At 38.4% G+C, this 7,008-nt stretch overlaps 1 protein-coding gene across 1 annotated transcript in view; it reads right to left on the bottom strand.

Annotated features, from left to right (window-relative positions):
- tsc1b (TSC complex subunit 1b) overlaps positions 1–6,530 on the bottom strand; it is a 32,870-nt gene extending 26,340 nt beyond the window's left edge. Inside the window, exon 1 of the mRNA XM_071465998.1 lies at positions 6,395–6,530. The gene's annotated coding sequence lies outside the window, so the exon portion shown is untranslated. The remainder of the gene's footprint in view (positions 1–6,394) is intronic.
- Between the last annotated feature and the right edge of the window lie 478 nt (positions 6,531–7,008).

Here is a 7,008-nt window from a genome sequence, read left to right on the forward strand (position 1 = left end):
AGCTTGCTATCTGAACAGACATACCTTAATGAACAATGATTTAAAGTAAGAGTTCTTTTTAAGTGATCAATAGTTATATATTAACAATGGATAATAATGGGGAGTTTGTAGTGAGGAATCCATGGAGTTACAGAGTTTAAGAGTCTTTTTTCCCCCATTGTTTTGGTTTTACGACCCTGAACTTTAACGTTCTGGTTCACTCTCATCAGCTGTGTTTTCTAACCCTAACCCTAACCCCTAACCCGCAGCCGGCAGCTGTTCTCAACAATAACACTCTAAAAACCTTTGCAATAGCAATTTATTTTGTGATGATAATACATCAGTGTTGTTTTTACAGGTTGTTGTTTTGCCCCAAGTCCCACTCTATAGCTCTGCTCCAAATTCTTTTTTAACTGTTGAATTTTTGAAGTTTGGCCCTCTGAGCCAAGATTAGATAAGACAGCCCTTGATTAGTACCACAGTTGGGAAATTTGCACTGTGACATCAGTACAAAAAACAATAGCAAATCGTCAATATCAAACACTTAAAAAATTTAAAAGAGATAAATACCAGAAAATAATATATGTGTACAAGCTAAATTTCATAATTTTTGTGATTTTATTCTTGACCAACTGTTTAATTTGAACTTTACAATATGTGTTCATGTAAATAGATGGGGTTTTTTTTTCAACATCTACAGTAGTTTTCATTTTACTTGCAACCAAATTTTCAGTCCGGGTGTTAATACAGTTTTTCTATCACACCTACAATTTTTTTTGGTCCTGCATCAAAACTGATTTAACTCATAGTCTGATATTTGTACTATTTTGGCTTCAAGGTTTTCTATCACTGTGTGAGACTTATTGAGCTTGTTTTTCATTGGGTTCAGAGACACGAGGAGTTTGGAAAAGCACAAGTGTTAGTGGAAACTTTAACAAAGGTTCTATTTTATTCAAGTGTCCCACTGAGCCCTGACAGTGTGACAGCGAGCCAGCATGAACAACACCGGGACCCTGAAACTGAGGCAGCTAAACGAAGAGGTGTCGAACCATTATTAATGTTGTTATTTATTCTGCTGTTTTCCCCACCGTGACATGTCAAAATGTCTCAAGCAAAGACGGCATACCGAATTCTATTCCTACTTTCCTCAGGAAAGCACAAACTCAGCAGGCATCCACACTTTTCTCACAGTAAACACCACGTAATATGTGAAACACGCAACACATAAGCAGCTGGAATATAACTAACTGTTATGTTTGACATACAGCAAAACAGAAATGTCATCACTGATTTTCTACACCGATCCTAGTTATAGCTGAACCATAAACAGCTTCACAAACAAAACCACACTTACACAATGAAGCACAAATCAAGAGAAGTTCAGGGAACAGACTTAGAACGGATTAATCAAACGAATAAGGCGTAAAACCTCTGAGACGTAATTAAAACACTGTGACAGATCAGAATATACGACCTGCACCCAATCTGATCCAGCTAAAGCCAATTCATTTCAGTCCTCCCTGTTTACCATCAGTGCCTCCAATGAGGAGTTTAATTCAAGGTATATTTAACAACTATTAAATCACTGCAAGAATTTGATTTAAAATGACAAACCTGCCTTATTTGTTTACCATTTCAGGTTATTAGTCTATTAATGGTGTCTATCATACATTTAGGTTAGACGCTGAGTCAGCTATTAAAGTAAAGCAGAGCCGTGAAAATCTCCATCTGCAAAACAGGCATAAATAATCCTGATAGGCAGGTCATTATCGTCAGGGTGTCTGCACCGGTGTACCCAGCAGATTATTCCCTCACAGGAGTTATGAATCAGCACCAGCGATCTCATCAGTCTCTCAGATCTCCTTTCAACACTTATGCCACATACTCAACTCAACTGATTACAATCCTAATATGGTTGAAATTTGTTATGTTTCTTTTTTTTATAAGTTTACAGGCTATAAACTATTTCATTAGTGCAGAATAATAAATCTTTCAACACAGAATCACATGCTATGAAACCCTAGATTACAGGAGCTAATTTAGAACGACAAGACGACATGCAGCGTAATTTTTCTTATTTCCTCTCATGAAATCTTGTGTCAGATAAAGACGCTGCCCTGTGGGAAAAAATGTGGCAATTTGAGTCCCCTCGGGCTTCCCTCATTCAGAGCAAATCAAAACAAGGCGATAAAAGCCTGAATAAGTTCCTGTTTGTTGATTCAGAGAAGACGTCACAACGCGATTGTCTCCCTGTTATCAATTAACTGCTCGGTCATGGGGTTTCTGGGAGTCGGGGTGTGGACAGTGGATTCAGACATGGCTGTTTTTCAGCCTCTTCTTGCAGGGACAGGTCAGTGGCACAAACATGAGCCACCCTCAGTGTGGTGTCAGGCAGCTTGGGAAAATGCTCAGGAGGGACACAAAGAACCTTTATGCAGCCCAAGCGCTTCCATGTACACACTGGAAATAACATTTAGCTACGTGCAAGCTGTTACCAACAGGCTCCTTTTCTCTTTCGTGAATATTTTAAAGCAGTTTCATAAAAACAGGCTGCTCAGTCCATTCAAAGAAATGATCACCATCAACCCAACAGTTCTTTACTGCACTAAGCAGTGTTAATGCTACAACCAGCATTATTTCAATTACCAATCACTGTTTTTCATTCAATTAATCATTTAGTTTATAAAATGTCCAAAAATGATTCATGTTCACCACATTCTAAGTAACGTCCTCACATTTTTGTCTAAAACCAGAAGTTATAAAATTCTAGTGCTGAAATGAGCAATTATTTTCAGTATTAATTAATTTGCTGATTCTTTTTTAAGAATCAATATTTTCTTGATAATCAGGTAACCAGTTGGACAACTACAAAACATCAGAAAACAGTGAATAATGTCTACAATTTCCTGCATTTTGGCCAAAAGTCCACAACCCAAAAGCTATTTCATTTACTGCAATGAGAGTTTCTCACCTTTGAGAAAGTGGAGCCATAAAATGTTTGTTATTGTTTTCTTGAAAATGAACTTCAACGACTAAGCAAAAATCAAATTAGCAGCTAATCAATTTTTTGTTGACCAACTAATGAATTAACTTGATGTAGCTTTATTCAATTTGATAATGGTATAATAGAATTACCGCCCCGCAATTTCATGTCTCCACCAACGAATCAAATTGCAATTTACATCCATGTCTGTCCAGACTTATAATATATAAATGAAGACTTTTCAAGTCGGTAATACAAGAAAATAACATATGACCTTTGACCAACAAAATTTAATCAGTTCATCTTCAAATCCAAGTGAACATTTGTGCCAAATTTCAATAGATTCCCTCTAGGCGTTACTGAGATACTGCGTTCACGAGAATGAGTCAGACGGATGGACGGACAATAATAATGGCTGCGGCCACAGCTGTCGCCGGCGTGGAGGCATGAAAACAAAGAAAAGCAGCCAACTGTCAAATCTGAGAAGCTGGAGCCAGGGACTGTTCTGCATTTTTGTTTGATAAAGGACAAAATCATTATGCAGTTTGATAAGAGATAGATAATATTGCTGACAATCAGTTTTTAGTTTTGTCAATTCACTCGTCAACGAATCAACTAGAACCCAGCGATATGCAAAAAAAACCTGAAACTTTGACTGAAAAAAATATATAAAAATAAGATCGAAAAATGTGATTTTGTTGAGGCTTGTACCAAACAAGTATGTTCCTTTATGTCTGGGAAATATGATTTGTAGGCTGTGACATCTCTGTAGCGCCACAATGCTTCATTTACGGTATGTCGTGACACATTTTACCTTTATCAAAAATAAAATAAAAGGCAGCTCCTGTGATTTGGATGTTGCACTTGGCCATACTGCAGTTTCAAGAATACTTCAATTAAGTGTTCAATCTGAGAATCACCTAATCATTTATAGCAATGGCAGTTTTATGAGAGCACATATACAACTTATTCAGATAAATAGTTTAATTAATTCAGAGACAACAGCCTAACTTTAACATACCATACCATAACTTAATAACTAATATACCCCATAAACTCAAATGTTTCAAAATAATAGAGGCAAAGAAATTCATTATTTCAACATGGTGAATTTCAGTGGAAAACTGCAGTATAGGGCTGAGTAATATGCAGAAAAATGATATCATAGTAAACAGAGGTTGGTCTCTGATATCAAGTTAAAGTCACATGTCATGTGGTTTAGTCTATATTTATCTCATTAGGCTAACATGATAATGTGAAAACTGAAAGTTTTATTTGTTTTAGGCGGCAGTCTTGCTGACTGTCTTATGTTTTAGAAATGTAGTAATTGTAAAATTGTAACTAAATTGTGGATCACATTTCAGAATAAAAGAAAAAAAAGCAAACACTAGAAAAACACGAGAAAAAAAAACATACTAGAAAACAAACTATTAACAGTTTAGGGCCAAGTGTTTATCATTGAAAATCTCGCAGCACTGAAAAACAAAACAAGCAGTACAAAGATATTTTGCAGGCTCAAATTAGGGTCAATAAGATTTTGAACCTGTAAAAGTGATCGCAAATAATTTGTAAGTTTGTAGTTGTAAATCCACCTCTGTAAACCTGTAAAATAAATCTGCACGAGAAATTCGAGTTTGTTAACGTGTAGAAAAAGGTCTGCAAAAAGAAAAGAGAGACTGTGCGAATGAAAACTCAACACATGATATCAGCGATGAGGTGACACAAAGAAGAAGAAGTGCTTCTGTGAATGTATGTGTTCAGATACAGAGCAGAACACTGTGTGTAAGACTCAGTGTCCTTCGTCACTGTGTGTGATGCTGAAGTTACAAGTATGAATTCTGACCCTGTTCTCACACCTGAATCTGATTGGACGCTGACAGTCCGATCACAAAGCTGTATCACATAAGAGCCTGCACCGCCCTCCATCTTTCAGGACCTGTGGTGGAGATGAAGGTAACACAACCAACAAAACAGAGTCTAAATTCTGTTTCTGACACAGACCTGTACACAGCTGTTCACAGTGTCTTTGTGTAACATCACCACTGATACCATTTGTTCACACAGTCTGTTCTTCACTGATACAAATCTGTTCCAGTTTTCTCAAACTTGATTTTCTCATGTTACAGGTTTACAAAAGTTGATCTACAATTACAAACTCTGGACTTATTTGAGCAACATCTCAAAATCTTACTGACCTTAATTTGAGCCCACAACATTTGAGCTTTGGGAGCTGGTGGCAAACTGCATTAATCTGAAACCAGTCTACACTCCCTTGAAATCCCAGAGTCCTTCACTCACCCCGACAGGCGGCCTGAGCTGCGTTACCACCTCAGGACCCTTAATGTAGATCAGGAGACAGTCATCTTATTTTAAACTATGTTTTATTTTGGCAAATTCTTGTAAGACTGTTTTTGATTAGATGTTAGAAGCCATTTGCCCAGTTTGTTGTATTTTATTATGAGAAAAAGGGGTAACCCAAACCCCTACCGGAGTAAGTATTTTAAAACATTGAAAAAATAAAATGGTGTTTAAGATTTTACTTTTTTCTAATCCTGACCACAGCCCTGTTACTGTGAAGTTAGCATTTTAATAGATTAGGCAAAGTAGAGGTGGACAGACATCAGACTCAGGAACAGTGAGGCCAGTACAATGTGACAGAGGGGTCGAGGAGGTCACACTGTAAAACTAGTGACCCATTTTGTCTCCACTATGGCAGCAGAGCCTGAGTGACGGTGGGCCAGAATAAGCACATGCTAACAACAGCATATTAATGACTGACATGATTAACAGGAAATAAAATGTGAATGACTCAATTCAAGTTTGATGCAGCTGGAAGATTAAAGGAAGAGGGCATGATGCAGAAAGCTGCATCAGATTATGCTGAGATGCGACATCAAATAAGCAAATTAACACACAAAGGCCTTAATGACACTGAGTTATAGTGAGGTACACACTGAGAGCAGTGCAGAGCCCGGGCAGGCTGAGGACTAAGGCTGGAAAGCAGCAGAGCTGCTGCTGTATGGGGACTGACCACTGGCTGCTGCCTGTCGTAAACAACTCGCAGAGAACAATGGGCAGGGTTGGGTTTACTTTATCCCATTATAAAAATATGAAGGCAGTCTCTCTCTGCCGAGCCCATCAGCGCCTCAAAGTGCACCGAAAACGCAGATGAAATCGCAATGATGCGTTTAAAGCATCAACATCTCTTAAATCAATCACCGGGTCTTTCGGAAAACAAGTCAGTCCCACCGCCGACAGCTAACGTTAGCTGGGAGCAGCGACCCACACTCGGTCGGGATCCATCCAGCCTGTCAGCCGTGTCCAGGCGGCGGGGAAGCAGGCCCAACAGCTCATGTATGGTAAAACAAGTATTGTGCGTTGAGATTCGCTGTAAGAAAAACGCATTAGATGTAAATAATCGGACCTGTTTACCTGTTAGAGTAGCTGCACTCCACAGGGCGCCGCCATCTTGAACACCTCACAGCCCATCCCACCGAAGTCAGCCTCCGCTGTCGGGCTGCATGCAAACTAATCCCACAAGTTAGCGCCCCGTGAGTTGCAACCGCAACTTTTGCAATTAATTTACCAGCAAAACATCTAAAATAAATTTGACAAATCACATCCGATATCTCAGAAGTGTAATTTCTGTCTGCACCCCTCCAGGTTATTCGCTCTATTGGCTCCGCTGCACAGCTAAGACTGTTTTTCCAGCCTCCTCATTGGTGGAAGGATGAAGTGTGTGTAATGCGGTTTCGCGTGACCCACATGTGAAGAGCGCAGGCGCAAATTTGATACATATATTTTTTCATCAGGTAGTTGAGGAATTAGTATAGAAACCCTTGTCTACTAGGAAAAAATAGAGTTAGCAATAGTTAGTAATAGCAAAAGCAAAAAATTCATAGTAGTCCAAAACAGCGAGATGCATAATCAAAATTATCACATATGGAGACAAAATTTCACTTTTCAATTAAAAATAACAGGAAAACAAGTCAGAATTATGAGGCACTAAGAAAAATGTTGATTTTCTAAGTCATATTTATGATATA

Source organism: Trachinotus anak, unplaced genomic scaffold (assembly GCF_046630095.1).
Source record: "Trachinotus anak isolate AG129_WGS33_773 ecotype Australia unplaced genomic scaffold, CSIRO_AGI_Tana_v1 ptg000028l, whole genome shotgun sequence".
In the NCBI taxonomy this organism is placed as follows: domain Eukaryota; kingdom Metazoa; phylum Chordata; class Actinopteri; order Carangiformes; family Carangidae; genus Trachinotus; species Trachinotus anak.